Source organism: Oncorhynchus kisutch, linkage group LG6, assembly GCF_002021735.2.
Source record: "Oncorhynchus kisutch isolate 150728-3 linkage group LG6, Okis_V2, whole genome shotgun sequence".
NCBI classification, from domain to species: domain Eukaryota; kingdom Metazoa; phylum Chordata; class Actinopteri; order Salmoniformes; family Salmonidae; genus Oncorhynchus; species Oncorhynchus kisutch.
Genome location: NC_034179.2, coordinates 47,098,827 through 47,119,251, shown reverse-complemented (window position 1 = coordinate 47,119,251; position 20,425 = coordinate 47,098,827). Strand labels below are relative to the sequence as shown.

Below are 20,425 nucleotides of genomic sequence, written 5' to 3'. Positions count from 1 at the left end.
AGGCATAATTTGTACAGTGAATGTGTCAGGTGGCAGGTTGCCTGTTTCACCAATTTGTACAGCCCAGTGCCAGCTGTTTTTAAAGATAACTATTTTTCAAGTGCTCCCTTGAAACACTTGAAAATAAAAAATAAACACCCTTCCCAACATTTTTGTGCCTTAATGCATTCCTACAAAGAAAACCATTTGTCACATTTCATACACTCCTCTTTAATCTGCCCTTTTCCTTTATACTTTTACATCATTAAACATAGGACACACTGCATCACCAACGCCAGCTACCACTGTCCGATTGCATAAATGTGTCCGGCTGACTTTGCAGGATAATGACTTCATTTGTATTTACTACAGAAGCTGTTAGACAACTAGCGAAACGACTGCCTCTGCACCACTATCCCCCTTTCCTTTCCCTTTCCCACTAAATTTAAAAGGACATGAAAATACATCTCTGCCAAATAGTTGGGGATAGACTGCATGGATAATGGTCCACAGATTCTCTCACTTTCTTATCTACTTCTCCTCCTAATACCCTGCAATTTATTAACAATACAGATTTGATTTATTACAATGTGGACGTCAAGAATAGCCTGGGCTGTGTTGAATGCGCCACTGCATGGGATGTCCTCCAGGGAAGCTGGAGAATGGATTTCATTTGTCGGGTATTGATTTTTTGTCGCTTGCAAGCGGTGAGCAGTCAATCAGAACATAATGGGGGTTTATCCCTATGCAAGACGCCAGGTCTCCCACAGTCACTGATTTGTTTTCACTCAACATCGTCCTGTTTCAAGCCACTTATGGATTAGTCAGAGCAATTACTCATTCCCACAATTTCTTCATTTGACTCTTATATGCCTGTTTATAACGCAGCAGCGCCATTTAATGTGTGTGCGTGTTCAACCAAGCTTAAATAACACCCGTCTTTTGTGTGTTATTATATTGGAGGTTTTTTTAGGATTGATTTGTGATTTTTCTTTCTACTTCAGATGGTCAAATCAGATTTTATTGGTCACATACACGTGTTTAGCAGATGTTATTGTGGGTGTAGCGAAATGCTTGTGCTTCTAGGTCTGACAGTGCAGCAATATCTAACAATGTCACAAAATATACCCAATACACACAAATCTAAGTAAGGTATGGAATTTAGAATATATAATATATGGATGAGCAATGTCAGAGCGGCAATAACTATAATACAGTAGAATAGTATAGAATCCAGTATATACATATGAGATGAGTGATGCAAGATGTGTAAACATGATTTAAGTGACATTATTAAAGTGGCCAATGATATCAAGTCTGTAGGTAGGCAGCCACCTTTCTGTGCTAGTGATGGCTATTTAACAGTCTGATGGCCTTGAGATAGAAGCTGTTTTTCATTCTCTCGGTCCCAGCTTTGATGCACCTGTACGGACCTCGCCTTCTGGATGATAGCGGGATGAACAGGCAGTGGCTCGGGTGGTTGTTGTCCTTGATGATCTTTTTGGCCTTCATATGACATTGGATGCTGTAGGTGTCCTGGAGGGCAGATAGTTTGGGTTTTAGGTAACAAGCCAAATTTCTTCAGCTTCCTGAGGTTGAAGATGCGCTGTTGTGACTTGTTCACCACACTGTCTGTGTGGGTGGACCATTTCAGTCTGTCAGTGATGTGTCCGCCGAGGAACTTAACTTTCCACATTCTCCACTGCTGTCCCATCGATGTGGATAGAGGGGTGCTCCCTCTGCTGTTTCCTGAAGTCCACGATCACCTCCTTTTTGTTTTGTTGACGTTGAGTGAGAGGTTATTTTCCAGGCAACACACTCCCAGATCCCTCACCTCCCTGTAGGCGGTCTCGTCGTTGTTGGTAATCAGGCCTACTACTGTTGTGTTGTCTGCAAACTTGATGATTGAGTTGGAGGTGTGCTAGGCCACGCAGTCATTGGTGAACAGAGTACAGTAGGGGGCTGAGTATGCACCCTTGTGGGGCCCCAGTGTTGAGGATCAGCGAAGTGTAGGTGTTGTTTCCTAACTTCACCACCTGGGGGCGGCCCGTCAGGAAGTCCAGGACCCAATTGCATAGGGTGGGCTTCAGAACCCAGGGCTTAATGATGAGCTTGGCGGTACTATGTTGATGAATGCTGAGCTATAGTCAATGAACAGCATTGAATGGTAGCACACTTTCAACGTAGTCAATTTGACTCCCTTTCAGATACAACCTGCATTGTCTAGACCGGAGTAGTTTTTAATGACAATTAGCAGACATTGTGTTGTTTACTAGTTATATTTACTGGAATCCAAGGCATTGAAGGTGCAAAAGGAGCTATATGGTAAGTTTTTTCCTAAATGGTATTTCTTGATTTTTTTACGACTTTATTTGTACCTCCAAGCATTGGAGATAATGCAACCAAGGACAGACTACTGTTCTCCCTTGAATTAATGATTGACATTATAAGACCCAAACTAAAAAGGGAAGAATGTCAACCTAATATCACCCCAGTCAACATTTCTTAACTCAATCAATTTTTTCACTCTACTCAATACGAAATCACATTGGTTGGCTGTGTTGTGCGATCCTTCAATGAAGCTTTGAGCTCACGCACAACCTGCATCTTTATGTTCATGTTGCTTTGTTTTGATGTAGTCTCTCAAGCACCTTTCTCTGTGTCATTACAAAGGTAACAGTGTGCAGCTGTGATCCAGCTCGAGTGGAAATTGAAAAGAACCCATAATGCTCTCACAGTAGTCGCTGTAGGTCTTCGATTGATTTGCCTGATGGGAGGGAAAATTGTTTGTCGGTCTCTGTGAATAACCCTTCCGCACCCCCGCATGCCCCAGTCTTACACTTCCAACCATTCTTCACTCCTCCTTCTCCTCTCTCTTCCTCTCTCCCTCACTTCATTTATCTAATCCACCTTGACATTTTCTGAAGTTTTCTGCTATTCTTTTTTCTTTTTTTCTTTACACTGAGGTCGTATAATCGCACTTCATCATTGTGCACTCGTTCGGGAGTAACCCCTCACTCTCTGATGCAGAAAACCTGCCACGGTGTTTCATGGAAGGTTCTCTAAGTGAAAATATGACCGGAGGGATTTGGCACTGAAGAGAAAACGCTTAAACACCGCTGCCAGTTGCAGCAGCTTCAGCTTTCCCTGTGTACGCTCGCCGTTCTAACACAACATATGTTGTGTTGACAGTCGTGTTGACAGTTGCATCTAGATGTTTTCCTTATGAGTTACTCTAACATTACCTTCAGTTAACCTGATTAGAAAAGGACATATGTGACTGACCTGCTCAAAATCGGTCTTATATAGCAAAATTTGAAATGTTTTTTTAAATTTTTACATTAGATAAAAGTAGAGACTGGTATGTCATACACTGCATTTGAGGAACAATGGGAAAGTAATTCTGCTTTGAAAGTTGATAAACTTGGAAACTCACTTTTGAGAAAGCTCTCCTTTGTCTACACCCATTCAGCATTGTTCACACCCTCTCTTAAGCCAGTCCCACCCATCTCTTTAAGGATTCACATTTGAGGCCATGTGTTAAACAGTGAGTAGTGTAGTAAAGATTAAGACTAAAAGTGATAAAAGTAGTAGCCTACAATAAGGAATAAGGAAAAAATCCAAGTAAACAGTGTCCAAATAAAAATATTTTATAAATATTAGATGACGCTTACCCAGACACATTTGTCTAAATTGATGGGTCATGTGAAAGAAATGCTTTAACCCCCAGCCACATCCAGTGGTGGAAAAAGTACTAAATTGTTGTACTTGAGTAAAAGTATAAATCATAAAAAAATTCCTTATATTAAACCAGAAGGTATAATTAAAACATTTTTATTTACGGTTAGCCACAGGCACACTCCAACACTCAGACATAATTTACAAACGAAGTGTTTGTGTTTAGTGAGTCAGCCAGATCAGATGCAGCAGGGATGACCAGGTATGTTCTCTTGATAAGTGTGTGAATTGGACAATTTTCCTGTCAAAATGTAACGGGTATTTTTGGGTGTCAGGGAAAATGTATAGAGTAAAAACTACATTATTTTATTTTGGAATGTAGTGAAATGAAAGTAAAAGTTGCCAAAAATATAAATAGTGAAGTAATGTACAAATACCCCCCCCCCCCCCCCCCCCAAAGTACTTAAGTAGTACTTTTACTAAAGTACTTTAAAATCACTGACCAGTATATTAGCATACTTTATATACTGTTACACACGCACTTATCACATAGATTTCCATATATAAGTTAAGGCCATGCAACCTGAGTTGAAACCTGAGTGAGGTGCACATGTACAGTACATAAACAGATGCATGCGCCATATATTTAAGTTGTGGACACTTGAGACGGTGACATGATATTGTTGTGGTATGTCACAATATCATGTTATGACCACACATATCAATATTCATTTTATATATCAATATTTAGCTAAGTCTTGCTTAACCGGGTGGGTCTCTACAGAATGTGTAAAAGGTACAGCCAAATAGTTACTTGCAAAGTAGCAATATCAGAAATAGATATATAAATATCAATATAAATCAAATAATATACAGAATGTAGAAGAACAATATCAATAACGATATCAATGATAGACGAGGTAGTTATATGCATACAATCAGGGGTAAAGTGGCTGAGCAGCAGGATAAAAAAAATAGTAACAGCAATGATTTGTTGTTAGAAGAGAGCCTGTTTCTGTCCTGCCCTTGACTTTGGTGCAGGGCATGTGATGTCCATAGCCTCTTCATCGCACAACTGATCTTCTCAAAAATATAGTTTGTCTAGCTGTGTCTAGTCCAGGTGGTGCTTGTACAGGCAGACCATCTATGGGAGGAAAGATTTCAGCGTTGCGCAGCAGCTGAAACCTGGTCCCGACTGAGTCCGAATGCACCTTGGCGACAACACCAGGCTCCAGAGCATTGAAGCTGTAAAACAGGAAATAACAACAACAAATCAAAAGACATTACTACCCTGCACAACAACAATTCACCTCCCCAAGTATAGATAAGAAGAATAACCTCATACAATGTAATGAATATTATTTTTACCTGAAGTGCTGGTACTGCTTGATCTGTGGCAGCGGGTTTTTGCCAGCCATAGCTTTCCACCAGCACCGTACCATCCTCCAGTCTAACCAACTGTGAGATGTTCCACTAGCGGTTCTGCGGGGGGGGGGGGGGGTAGTGCCCCTGTGACAAAAATTTTGGACCCCCTTGTGGCACCCTTAAATGTTGAGTATGATATCATTTTTACACAACAAATTTTTGCTATCGTTATTTTTTTTAATATCCATTATTACACAGTGGCAACGATGATGATTATGAACATGGTCTTTTGTTTGCTAATGCCTGCAATGCAATGCAGTGAAGAAAACAATGTTTTTCAGTGACTGGGAGACCTAGTCAGGAGACTAGTCAGGAAAGCAAAGATGAACGGAGCAAAGTACAGAGACATCCTTGATGAAAACCTGCTCCAGAGCGCTCAGGACCTCAGACTGGGATGAAGGTTCCCCTTCCAACAGTACAATAACCCTAAGCACACAGCCAAGACAATGTCCTTGAGTGGCCCGGACTTGAACCCGATCGAACATCTCTTGAGAGACCTGAAAATAGCTGTGCAACAACGCTCCCCATCCAGCCTGACAGAGCATGATCTCCATAGAAGAATGGGATAACCCGATGCTGCAATTGCTGCCAAAGGTGCTTCAACAAAGTATTGAGTAAAGGGTCTGAATACTTATGTAAATGTGATATTTCAGTTTTTTCTTTTTATAATTTGCACCAATTTCTAAAAAGCTATTTTTGCTTTGTCATTATGGGATATTGTGTGTAGATTGATGAGAAAAAACAACAATTTAATCAATTGTAGAATAGGGCTGTAACATAACAAAATGTGGAAAAAGTCAAGGGGTCTGAATATTTCCAAAGGCACTGTAAACGTCACTAGAAAACATCTTATGCAAATGCAACTACTTTGCTGTTATCCTGGGTGAACTGTGACGTGACCGTAAGTTAGCCATAGTTATCTAGCTAGCAAGCAAGGGATGAGAACGTTGCCAGCCAGTATGCCAATAGAACATTTTGAACAAACGTCCTTAGATGGAGAACAAAAAGAGTTAACAACTGGGTTGCGTTTCTGGCAACCAACTAATAGAACAAATGACCAGCAGCCTCGGATAGCAACCCTAGATTTGTTTCAGGACTATATCTTGTGGAAGGGTGAAATAGTGTGAATAAATTAATAAAAATAAAGTTTTTAATGAAAATATGTCAATCATTAATATTTTGCCAACCAGTTGTATAAAAGTGATAGTCCCCTAGAAGCCAGTGTTTGGAGGATATTACCACAACACCCACGCCAATATATCACCCAAACACCAGATTATTGGGCATTATCACTTACAGTAACTGTAACTCGGCCACTCAGGAGCATTCACTGTCTTCTTGGTAAGCAATGCCAGTGTAGATTTGGTCTCGTGTTTTTGGTTATTATCCTGCTGAAAGGTGAATTAATATTTCAGTGTCTGTTGGGAACCAGGTTTTCCTCTAGGATTTTGCCTGTGCTTCGCTCCATTCCGTCAATTTTTTTATCCTGAAAACCTCCCCAGTCCTTAACAATCAAAAGCATACCCACAACCACCACTATGCTTGAAAATATGGAGAGTGGTACTCAGTAATGTGTTTTATGGATGTACCCCAAACACAATGCTTTTTAATTTTTTAATTTTTTAATTTCACCTTTATTTAACCAGGTAGGCTAGTTGAGAACAAGTTCTCATTTGCAACTGCGACCTGGCCAAGATAAAGCATAGCAGTGTGAGCATACAACAAAGAGTTACACATGGAGTAAACAATTAACAAGTCAATAACACAGTAGAAAACAAAGGGGGGGTCTATATACAATGTGTGCAAAAGGCATGAGGAGGTAGGCAAATAATTACAATTTTGCAGATTAACACTGGAGTGATAAATGATCAGATGGTCATGTACAGGTAGAGATATTGGTGTGCAGAAGAGCAGAAAAGTAACTAAATAAAAACAGTATGGGGATGAGGTAGGTGAAAAGGGTGGGCTATTTACCAATAGACTATGTACAGCTGCAGCGATCGGTTAGCTGCTCAGATAGCTGATGTTTGAAGTTGGTGAGGGAGATAAAAGTCTCCAACTTCAGCGATTTTTGCAATTCGTTCCAGTCACAGGCAGCAGAGTACTGGAACGAAAGGCGGCCAAATGAGGTGTTGGCTTTAGGGATGATCAGTGAGATACACCTGCTGGAGCGCGTGCTACGGATGGGTGTTGCCATCGTGACCAGTGAGCTGAGATAAGGCGGAGCTTTACCTAGCATGGACTTGTAGATGACCTGGAGCCAGTGGGTCTGGCGACGAATATGTAGCGAGGGCCAGCCGACTAGAGCATACAAGTCGCAGTGGTGGGTGGTATAAGGTGCTTTAGTGACAAAACGGATGGCACTGTGATAGACTGCATCCAGTTTGCTGAGTAGAGTGTTGGAAGCCATTTTGTAGATGACATCGCCGAAGTCGAGGATCGGTAGGATAGTCAGTTTTACTAGGGTAAGCTTGGCGGCGTGAGTGAAGGAGGCTTTGTTGCGGAATAGAAAGCCGACAATCAATTTGATTTTCGATTGGAGATGTTTGATATGAGTCTGGAAGGAGAGTTTGCAGTCTAGCCAGACACCTAGGTACTTATAGACGTCCACATATTCTTGGTCGGAACCATCCAGGGTGGTGATGCTAGTCGGGCATGCGGGTGCAGGCAGCGACCGGTTGAAAAGCATGCATTTGGTTTTACTAGCGTTTAAGAGCAGTTGGAGGCCACGGAAGGAGTGTTGTATGGCATTGAAGCTTGTTTGGAGGTTAGATAGCACAGTGTCCAAAGACGGGCCGAAAGTATATAGAATGGTGTCGTCTGCGTAGAGGTGATCAGGGAATCGCCCGCAGCAAGAGCAACATCATTGATATACACAGAGAAAAGAGTCGGCCCGAGAATTGAACCCTGTGGCACCCCCATAGAGACTGCCAGAGGACCGGACAGCATGCCCTCCGATTTGACACACTGAACTCTGTCTGCAAAGTAATTGGTGAACCAGGCAAGGCAGTCATCCGAAAAACCGAGGCTACTGAGTCTGCCGATAAGAATATGGTGATTGACAGAGTCGAAAGCCTTGGCAAGGTTGATGAAGACGGCTGCACAGTACTGTCTTTTATCGATGGCGGTTATGATATCGTTTAGTACCTTGAGTGTGGCTGAGGTGCACCCATGACCGGCTCGGAAACCAGATTGCACAGCGGAGAAGGTACGGTGGGATTCGAGATGGTCAGTGACCTGTTTGTTGACTTGGCTTTCGAAGACCTTAAATAGGCAGGGCAGGATGGATATAGGTCTGTAACAGTTTGGGTCCAGGGTCTCCCCCTTTGAAGAGGGGGATGACTGCGGCAGCTTTCCAATCCTTGGGGATCTCAGACGAGATGAAAGAGGTTGAACAGGCTGGTAATAGGGGTTGCGACAATGGTGGCAGATAGTTTCAGAAATAGAGGGTCCAGATTGTCAAGCCCAGCTGATTTGTACGGGTCCAGGTTTTGCAGCTCTTTCAGAACATCTGCTATCTGGATTTGGGTAAAGGAGAACCTGGAGAGGCTTGGGCGAGGAGCTGCGGGGGGGGCGGAGCTGTTGGCCGAGGTTGAAGTAGCCAGGTGGAAGGCATGGCCAGCCGTTGAGAAATGCTTATTGAAGTTTTCGATAATCATGGATTTATCAGTGGTGACCGTGTTACCTAGCCTCAGTGCAGTGGGCAGCTGGGAGGAGGTGCTCTTGTTCTCCATGGACTTCAGTGTCCCAGAACTTTTTGGAGTTGGAGCTACAGGATGCAAACTTCTGCCTGAAGAAGCTGGCCTTAGCTTTCCTGACTGACTGCGTGTATTGGTTCCGGACTTCCCTGAAGTTGTATTCAGGACAAAAGTCATTTCTTTGCCACATTTATTATTTTAGTGTGTGTGCCATAAGAAAGGGTTTGAACACTTCATGACTCAAGACATTCAGCTTTTCATTTTTTAAATTCATTTCAATAAAATAATTCCCCATTGACATTATGGGGTATTGTGTGTAAATCAGTGACATTAAATCTGCATTTTTATTCCATTTTAAATTTAGGCTGTAACACAGCAAACTGTAGAAAAGGTCCAGAGGTGTGAATACTTTATGAAGTCACTCTATCCATTTTCAGAAAGGTTGTTAAATTGACATTAATTGACATTTTTTCATTTTAGCATGACATGCATGGCTAGTGAAAAGACAGACCTTATTTTGTTTGAAATATATAATATAATCAATTTGTTTAAACTATATTGTACTAATATCATATAGCCGATGTAAAAAAAATAATCTTTTTGAACATTTAAATACGTTTTGGAAAAATAATTATGGGTTTTCTACAGGCTTTTTCATTTCGATAAATCAAGGGCAGCTTTTTGAGTTTGATTATATACACTTTCGGGAAGGATTTAAGGACATTGAAAGTCTGTAATTTCCAGGTCAAAGATGGATTGATTCTTATAGTCGGAGTGACTCAGCTCGCTGTTTCCAGCATCCGTATATGTTTGCTGCTGTATTATTTTCTCCCTTCACCTGAGTGGTGCTGGATCTTGGCTCTCTACTTTTCATGAGCTTGTTTAGAAAGATTCCTTTTTGGCCAACAGAAACAGACATCACAGGCTCCAATAAACTGTTGAAGGGATCCCTCACTCAAAAGGTCCACAACACACAAGAGCTCAAAGCTAAGGTAACAAACAGCTGAGAGTGACTGCTGTTTATCACCGCATCTGGCTGACTAAGCCAGGAGTTAGCCTAAATCAGGGATGTGTAACTGTAGGGCTTGGGGGGCCTGATTGGTGTCATACGTTTGCCCCCAGTCCCAGCTAACACACCTGACTCCAATAATCAACCAATCATGATCTTCAGTTTAGAATGCAATTCGTTTAAGTCAGCTGTGTTTGCTAGGCATGGGTAAAAAGTGACACCACTGGCCTAAATTGATAAGTTCAAGTTCTGATTACGCTCCTAAATGTGGGAAAAGTATTTAAAGAAACCTAACCTATGACTGAACAGACAAATATAATAGAAACGTGCTAAATGACGCACTTTCACACCAGCACCAAAAACCGCGTGGAAGGTTCCATCCATGTGAACAGTGGATATAGACAGAACCATGTATTCATAGATTTCTGAATATTGTTCTAGACTTTCAGTTACTTAGCATCAGACCCATGTATTTAGAGAGTTAAGGCTGGTGTGTACTTTGTCTATCGACATGTCTGTAGATAGTTGTCACGGCTCTGGATTTAGCACGTTCTGGTATGAAACAAGTGTATCGGATATAGCGTTTTGCCCCAAAAATTACATTTTAAAGCACATGTGAAGTAAAGGTTTTAAAAGCATGAGAACAGCCATAATTCATACACATAGAAAGTGATTCATGAAAATCCCTTTCAGATGAAAACATTCCAATGTGAAAAATTTGCTTAAAAAAATTAATTATACCCTCTCTCTCCAATTTTGTGATATCCAATTACGATCTTGTCTTATCGCTGCAACTCCCCAACGGGCACGAGAGAGGCGAAGGTCGAGTCATGCGTCCTCTGAAAACATGACCCGTCAAGCCGCGCTTCTTATCACCCACTCGCTGAAACCCCATTCAACTGACGATCAAAATCAGCTTGCACGCGCCCGGCCCGCCACAAGGAGTCGCTAGAGGGCGATGAGCTGAGTAAAGCCCCCCCAGCCAAACCCTCCACTAACCTGGACGACGTTGGGCCATTTGTGCGCCGCCCTACAGAACTCCAAGTCGCGGATGGTTGTAACAGCCTGGGATCGAACCCCAAGCTGTAGTGACGCCGCAACACTGTGATGCAGTGCCTTACACCGCTGCGCAGCTTGGGAGGTGAAAATTTGGCGTTTATTACACTCTTCATATTGTTCTAAATTTTTATTGGGTGAGTTCAATGTTGAGATATTCTAAATGCTGCATAATGAAGACAGGGCCAGAAGTTACACACCCCTTATGTAAGTGCTCTATGTGAGATTGGTCAATCAAAGGCAGTTAGTTTGAATCTTGTAATTGAGAGGAATTGGAGAGATTGGCATTTTAGTATTATTTTTGGGATCCTTCTGCACACGATGAGTCATCCACTCTCAATTTTTCCGCCGTTACAGGTTTATCTGAAGAGCAACACTAGGACTGATACAGAACGCAACAAAAATACTCATGTAATTAACACCCCTATGGGCCCTGATCAAAAGTATTGCACTATATAGGGAAAAGGGTGCCATTTGGGTCTCTGATGAAAGCAATGATCAACCTGCGCTATACTATACAATGTCATTACCTCGCTTACAGCGCAGGTTTCATATAATTGCTTTAACGTTTCAAAATGTGAGTCTGCGGAACGTAGCCCCTTCTACAAAATATCAGATAATGACTCTGATCTGTCAAAGTCAGTTACACTGTGGAGAAATGGTAACGCGACAACCTTTGTCGGGAATACAAAACACCTCCACGGTAATGAGAAACCACTGCCATTTGTTTATAAGGGTTGGGGAAGGAGGGGGTGAGGGAGAGTGGGGGGAATCATTTGGCAAAAATAATTAATAACACTCCAGTCTCCTCTAATTAACTCCAGACAAGGCCTGAATATAAGATGAGGACTGGCTTTAGAGATGCTGCTGGAGATTTGCCCAGGGACCTTTGTTGTTTTAAAGCAAGGGGATGATGTGTTAATCCAACCCAATGATTATTCTAGGATGCATTATGAAAACACATTAAGCCTATTGTAGTTTCAGCTAAACATTCAATAAACATATACGCCATTAGGGCTGTATTTATAATATTGCTTGATTTGCTTCATACGGTACCATCTCTAACCTTGAGAAAAAAACAAAAAAAAACAATAGTATGCCTTTCCTCCACTTCTCGTGTAAAAATAATTGAAATAGATACACAGTCAAATCGAGAAGGTAAGCTGCAGATATAAACATTTGCCAGTTTGCATTTCCATTCAAAAGCTGTCTGAGAAAATGCATCATTCTCTGCCCACCGAGGAAGACAGTCAGACCGCAGTGCTGTGTTCAGGCATTCTCCACGGAAGCTCACAATTTCAAGCAATTCCCTTTGCTTTGACAGGTAGTCATGATTGGATGCAGTGAAATTACTTTATAAAAAACTTCAGTGACAGGGCGCTTGACGGGAAAACACACTGGCTGTCTCTTGGCATTTTGGTTCAGCACTGATGTGGCTCTCTGGCGCATCTGTCCCACAACTGGCTGTATTAAAATTGTGGATAAAACAATTTAATCAAGCTCTGTGCTGCACACATTGCAATAGGCTGTTAATTTAATCGTAACAGTGGTGAGTTGCAGAAATTATTTAAACTGACTTGAAACTAATTGTAATGTTACTAAAGCTCTGCATATTCGTAGGGCATGTAATATGGTGTATTATTCAGACACCCAAGTCTTAATTGAGCTGCACATAGAGTGGTAGCTACTAGCTGTAGCCAAAGGTGTGTGGAAGTAGAGTGGAATGCTTTAGCGAAATGTGACTCTCCTAATGACCTGTGTGGATGAAATACTAACAGGAGACAGGGGTGTTTAACCCCTTGGCCTGCAGCTCTTCATGTGGCGCTCGTCAGCTATGCTGAAGCACCGATGAAGGAGATTCTCCCACACGCAGCCCTATTATATCCCCAGGAGGCTGCCATCATTGTGTCAGTTAAAGGTATTGGTATGCAAAATGGACCAGTGCTGGCTTTTTCAGAGGTCCCGACAGCTCTTTTTTTGGCAGTAGATCTTACAGATAATCCTTTAGGTTTTCAGGGCGTCTTTATTTAAGCCTAATCAGTGAAGGGTCCACGGGTTTTTGTGTTCTTTTTAAAAAAAAATCTATTGAAGGGATGCTGGAACAAAAGGCATATATTTTACTGACACAAGTATCATCACACAGACAGAATTACTTCATAATTTGTATGTAGCCATTTGAAATTGGTAAATGACTGAGGTGAATGGCACAATTGGATTTGATTGATTCTTGAATTATCTTTTAAAGGGGCACTGAACTTCTTGATTTAGCCTCAGTTTCAATTATCCTCATCTGGAAATTCGACTGAAAACGAGATTTGGTTCTTGGTAGCGTGCTTTGATGGGGTGTCTCGTTTGTGTGTGTTCGAATGTGGGAAGCATTTGCAGTGGCGCGTATTCATGGATGCCAACGGAAGGCAGGCTTCCCCAAAAAATGTACCAATAAACAAACAATGAAACACGAAACAACTTTTATTTTTATCTCTCTGTGTTTCATAATCGTTCTTCAATTTTCAAGAGGCTGATTGTATCTCTGGAGAAAGCATCCGAGCGAGTGAAACAGCGCCCCTCTGTCTCAGTATGTATAGCCCATCTACTGTATCTGATGCCATCTGGTCAAAAAGAGTATGACATTGTTGACGCCCATAGCATTGAATGTAATGGAAGTCAGCAAGCATTTGGCCACCCTTGATCAAAAAATAATAATAGCCATACAGCGTTGAGCTACACTGAGTGGTCTATCACATCCCATAAATGTCCCAGACTATGTTAGGAATATTTATTTATTGCACAGAACAGAATAAGTCAACTTTTATGCTATGGGGGATAGTAGATTGACATAGGCTAGTGCTTTTGCTGTTCTTTAGGCCTACTCATTTTGCTGGCTGACAAAGTAAATGTGGACAGTTCTTCCAATATCTTCAGTATGCGCCTCGGAATTGGATAAGGACCCCAATGTGTTTGTCTTCAATTGTAGCCTGTGAGAAAGACCCAGTCACGCGACAGAGAGCCATGTGAGTGAGAGGTGCTTCAGTGTGCGCCCAGCCGGGAGAAGGGAATTATAATTATTATATTTAGCCCAAGGGCACAAAAAGGCATCACATTTTTTTAGGGGGCATTACAGACACACAAAGGGGATGCTGCCTGCAAATTTGAAGCATTATCAAGTGCTTGTCAAATTGTGAGAGACTGGTGAAGTGTGTACAGCCTGTGCAAAAAAACTAAGCAGAGCTCATGCCTTTCATGGAATTTTTTCATTAGTCATGCAGACTTAGAATGTTTAAAAAATAAAAACATATAGCCCAATGTTTGTATCACAACTAAAGTTACGTAAATAACTCTAAATTAAGCATATAGGAGTAGCTGTTTCTTTGTTAAAGCAGAATAGCTGCATGTGCTCACTCCCTCAAATACTTTGGATAAAATATCCTTTCTCTTTTATTCAGTTCAATTGTATTCTTCATACTATAAAGTAATACCACGGAATGCTAAGCAAAGCTTTCTGCTAAATGAACTAGTGTACCCCACAGCCATATCGCAGATTAGGGGCTAACATCAACACAACTCAGAGTATGCTATTCTGTTCTTCTGAAAGTATTTTTCTTCATATTATGTTTCTTTAGACCGGTCTAAAATAAATCATGGATTTATTGTGATGGATTTATTAGACTTAAAAAAAAAACACATTTAGCATTTCCTGGCTATGTTAATTAACAGTCAATTACTGTGAGACCAGCAGTTATTTGCCTGAAAATCATCAGCTGACAAAATGTAATGACCGCCACAGCCCTATTGGTGGCACCTTAGTTGGGGAAAACAGGCTCGTGGTAATGGCTGGAGCGAATGAGTGGAATGGTATCCATGTGTTTATATGCCATTCCATTCGCTCTGTTCCATCCATTATTTTGAGCCGTCCTTTCCTCAGCAGCCTCCACTGGTCAATATGTTTTTTCCACTTGCATGCCCGCACACAACCACACATAAATCAGTACCAAGGACAGCTTCCTCATATTTAGCTAATGTTGATTGGTATCTTTTTTTTTCACTGTATAGCATAGGTGGTTTGATGTTGTGTTGAAGTTCAAATGGTGCTAGAATAGAGGTGGCAGCTCCTGTTTTCTTTGCAACTTGTGGTAACTCTCCTTTGTTCAAATAGTTGTGTCGTAGTCCGACAATGTCGGAAACATTAACTTGCTTGATAATGCTGTAGGTTATATAATTGTTTGTTACATGCCATATGTTTTGTGGACTTCACTGGATGGATGTTGCTCTCCGCTTTTGTGATGAAACAAATGTATGGTTGAATTTATTCTGCCACTGTGTCTTCTTATTGTCTCCCCTTTAGGCATATATATCACGGTGGCAAGTCATATGAACTCACATTTTACATAGGTTGTAATATGGCTTGACTTCCCCAGTGATTTTAACTACACATCGCTATGGAGCATTTGTACTTTCACTCTGCCAAAACAATACACAGTTAGTCACTTACCCTTCTAGATTACTTGAAACAGTATAACCAGTTCTTGTGTCTGGAAGTAGCCTAGACTAGCTAGCTAGCCAACTTCTTTCATCAATTAGTTTCTGCCGGCCAGTGTACGACCATGGCAAAGTTGATTTGACTTTGGATAGCCTAATTCAGGCTAGTTAGGGACCATCAATAAATTACACAATGTAAATGGAACAATAATTTCATGTTGCACACCTTTTTTAGTTGTCTCATTAAATGCTTTTAGTGTTTGTATATGAATTTCTACAATTTATAGTAGTTTTGAGGATGAAGGTTTTTAAGTCAATATTGTCCCATGTACATTGTGTAATTTACTGTTGGTCCCTAACTAGCCCCATAGGGATATCCAAAGTCAAACCAGATTGGCTATGGGCATTACGATCTGGTCGCATGTGGGTAGGATTTAAATACACCCAACTCAAGGAAAACTGTTATGGTACCCTTCATTCTTTGGCATACAATTTCTTTCCTAATTATCTCGCTAATCTCCATTTCGGACGAGACTGACTTTAAAATTCAAAATTATCCTATTTACACTTTGTAGTCAGTTTTGACACTAGAATACAAGTTTCTGACTAATATCAATGCCATGTAAGACATTTTCAACCGGAGAAGTTGTGCATTGCCTTCCGTAACTCTTTAGTTGCATTGAATTAATTATCTTTCAGTTACACTTAGGGTGGCGAAGGTAGGGTATATTACTAGAAACGTTCAACGTTTACCAGTAAACTACCAGCATTTAGGTCACTTTATAATTTTAGTGGTCTTTTTGGTTACTTCAGATTATCATAGGTGTCTGTCCTTATCTCTGGTCCTATGTGTGGCCTTATCACAAGTAAAATATACTGAACAAAAATATAAATGCAGCAAGTGTTGGTCCCATGTTTCATGAGCTGAAATAAAATCTCAAATGTTCCATATGAACAAAAAGCTTATTTCTCTCATATTTTGTGCACACATTTCTTTACATCCCTGTTAGTGAGCATTATTCATTTGCCAAGATAATCCATCCACCTGACAGATGTGGCATATCAAGAAGATTATTAAATAGCATAATCATTACACAGGTGTACCTTGTGCTAGTGACAATAAAAGGCCACTAAATGTGCAGTTTTGTCACACAACACAATGCCATATATGTCTAGAAACCAGAGGGAGCATGCAATTGGAATGCTAACTGCAGGAATTTTACCAGAGCTTTTGGCAGATAATTTAATGTTAATTTCTCTACCATAAGTCGTCTCCAACATAATTTTTGAGAATTTGGCAGTACATCCAGCAGACCACGTGTAACCACGCCAACCCAGGACTAATTCATCCGGCTTCTTCACCTGCGGGTTCGTCTGAGACCAGCAACTCGGACAGCTGATGAAACTGTGGATTATTTCTGTCTGTAATAAAGCCTTAGTGAATACCATTGGTGTTTGAAATATCTTTTATATTTTTTGACACACTTTTATTGTTTTACTTTGTCAGTATGTCTTTGTTGAAAATGTTATGGCTCCAAACTGGTTGCAGTTGTGAAAAAAGTCTATAGTTGGCAGAGTTCAAATAATACCATTGTTGATTTAGATTATTTTTTTCATTATTTAGGCTTAATTTTCATGAATTTTCTCTCAACATATGGTCTATCCACTAGAAACTAATGGACAATATGGACACATACACTGCTCCAAAAAATAAAGGGAACACTTAAACAACACAATGTAACTCCAAGTCAGTCACACTTCTGTAAAATCAAACTGTCCACTTAGGAAGCAACACTGATTGACAAATGTCACATGCTGTTGTGCAAATGGAATAGACACCAGGTGGAAATTATAGGCAATTAGCAAGACACCCCCAATAAAGGAGTGGTTCTGCAGGTGGTGACCACAGACCACTTCTCAGTTCCTATGCTTCCTGGCTGATGTTTTGGTCACTTTTGAATGCTGGCGGTGCTTTCACTCTAGTGGTAGCATGAGACGGAGTCTACAACCCACACAAGTGGCTCAGGTAGTGCAGCTCATCCAGGATGGCACATCAATGCGAGATGTGGCAAGAAGGTTTGCTGTGTCTGTCAGCGTAGTGTCCAGAGCATGGAGGCGCTACCAGGAGACAGGCCAGTACATCAGGAGACGTGGAGGAGGCAGTATGAGGGCAACAACCCAGCAGCAGGACCGCTACCTCTGCCTTTGTGCAAGGAGGAACAGGAGGAGCCCTGCCAGAGCCCTGCAAAATGACCTCCAGCAGGCCACAAATGTGCATGTGTCTGCTCAAACGGTCAGAAACAGACTCCATCCGGGTGGTATGAGGGCCCGACGTCCACAGGTGGGGGTTGTGCTTACAGCCCAACACCATGCAGGACGTTTTCATTTGCCAGAGAACACCAAGATTGGCAAATTCGCCACTGGCGCCCTGTGCTCTTCACAGATGAACGCAGGTTCACACTGTGCTCGTGACAGATTTGAGAGTCTGGAGACGTTCTGCTGCCTGCAACATCCTCCAGCATGACCGGTTTGGCGGTGGGTCAGTCATGGTGTGGGGTGGCATTTCTTTGGGGAGCCGCACAGCCCTCCATGTGCTCGCCAGAGGTAGCCTGACTGCCATTAGGTATCGAGATGAGATCCTCAGACCCCTTGTAAGACCATATGCTGGTGCGGTTGGCCCTGGGTTCCTCCTAATGCAAGACAATGCTATACCTCATGTGGCTGGAGTGTGTCAGCAGTTCCTGCAAGAGGAAGGCATTGATGCTATGGACTGGCCCGCCCGTTCCCCAGACCTGAATCCAATTGAACACATCTGGGACATCATGTCTCGCTCCATCCACCAATGCCACGTTGCACCACAGACTGTCCAGGAGTTGGCGGATGCTTTAGTCCAGGTCTGGGAGGAGATCCCTCAGGAGACCATCCGCCACCTCATCAGGAGCATGCCCAGGCATTGTAGGGAGGTCATACAGGCACGTGGAGGCCACACACACTACTGAGCCTAATTTTGACTTGTTTTAAGGACATTACATCAAAGTTGGATCAGCCTGTAGTGTGGTTTTCCACTTTAATTTTGAGTGGGACTCCAAATCCAGACCTCCATGGGTTGATAAATTTGATTTCCATTGATAATTTTTGTGTGATTTTGTTGTCAGCACATTCAACTATGTAAAGAAAAAAGTATTTAATAAGAATATTTCATTCATTCAGATCTAGGATGTGTTATTTTAGTGTTCCCTTAATTTTTTTGAGCAGTGTATTGTAAAAAAAAAAATAGGTTATTGAATTACCAAAATTACCATAGATTGCTATAGATTACCAGTTCATTCCCAAAATGACTGGTGATTCAGGTAACTTTGGTAAATTACTGGTAGCTTTGCAACCTTACTTACACCTCAAATGTGCCACAGTGACAGGCTATTCATTGCTAACTCCATCCGGAGGAGTCTTTCAGAAAAATTGCTTCAACACAGAAAATGGCCGGTCAATAATTTCTATTAAAAGCCTTTCCACTGAGATTAATGGAATTCTTTCCCTCTTCAACCCCGGTGTCAACCTTTATGGCCAAGGCCAACCTTACTGTGCAGTGCACATGCTGTTTCTCCTAGGTTGGACATACAGATCGTACATTAGGCATTCCCTAGTGCACCGCATCCACCACTGCACTACAGCATAGCAGAAGGCCACTGAGGTCAAGCCCGTTCTGTGTGGAGAACCTTGTCGCTTGCATGGTATGCTACATTTGTTATTTGTTATTTCTTTACAATTGACCAGTGACTTGCCTAAGAAATTGTCACACCCCTTGACCTTTTCCACAATTTGTAGTTTTATAGCTTGAATTTAAAATTATATTTATTTTGTCACTGGCCTACACACAATGCCCCATAATATCAAAGTGAAATTATGTTTTTCAAGGTTTTTTTAAAACGAATTAATTACAAATGAAAAGCTGAACATGTAATGTCTTGAGTCAGTATTCAACCCCTTTTTTTTATGGCAAGCCTAAATCAATTCAGGAGTGAACATGTGCTTAACCAGTCACAAGTTGCATGGACTCACTCTGTGTTCAATAATAGTGTTTAACATGCTTTTTGAATGACTACCACATCTATGTACCCCACAATTATCTGTAAGGTCCATTCGAGCAGTGAATTTCAAACACAGATTCAACCACAAAGACCAGGGAATGCCTCACAAAGAGGACCTATTAGTGCATGAAGTAATTCAATAACAAACGCTGTTTAGCCTGAGCATCTTTTACATCATTGGTTGCTCAAGTGGTTTGCAAGTGATTTCCATTTTTCTAATGATTTTCAATTAGTTTGGATCTTCTTTTTTTTGCTGTGCTCATCTCTCTGTCTGTCCTGTGCAACAATTTCCAATTCATCAGTGCAGCCATCGTGATCACACCAACTCAGTCTCCTTAACTTTGGCCAAGGCCTATTTTACATGAGCAATTAGCAAGAGCAAGGCTGCTTCTCTTCACACAAATTCTAATAGGCCTAGTATAAAAAAAGGCTACAAATAAATGTCCTATAGCTTTTCCTGGAATTTCACGTGAAGAGGAATGGCCTATCATACATTGTACACGGTACAGCTGGAACAGGGTGGCTAGAGATGTGTAGCCAATGTAAGAAGTGAAATATTAGTTAGATCTTAGTCCATTAATCAAAGTGACAATAACTCTCCCCAATTGTTTAAGCTTTTTAGGGACATGAAAGGGATCATGCTCAGGCTAACAACACAGTTGAGTAATGCATTTGATATTTTTTCTAGTGAGTAAATAATTCTAGTCTGTAGTGCAGTGAATATGCCATTTCAATAACCGCTAAAAAGCCCTGCGATTGGAATACGTTTCATTCAAAAATAATAGGGAAAAAATCGCTCTGAAAGTGGTCCAAACGATAGCTCTCATTATCATTCTCCACTCTTTTTGTAGTTATCATTGTAATGTGATGACTCCTGTTCACTTGATTTATATATATATATATATATATAATTTAAAAAAAAAGTTTTTAACATTATATTCTCTACTGTAGTTATCGTCCTGGTGTGGACAGCTCTTTACCATGTTTATCTCTAAAGTCGTTGATGTTTACTGAAA

General features: G+C 41.2%; 1 protein-coding gene across 5 annotated transcripts in view; it reads left to right on the top strand.

The window, feature by feature from the left end:
• The window catches only part of LOC109892925 (double C2-like domain-containing protein beta), a 303,986-nt gene that overhangs the window by 78,135 nt on the left and 205,426 nt on the right, over positions 1-20,425 (top strand). The gene's annotated exons all lie outside the window — the stretch shown is intronic.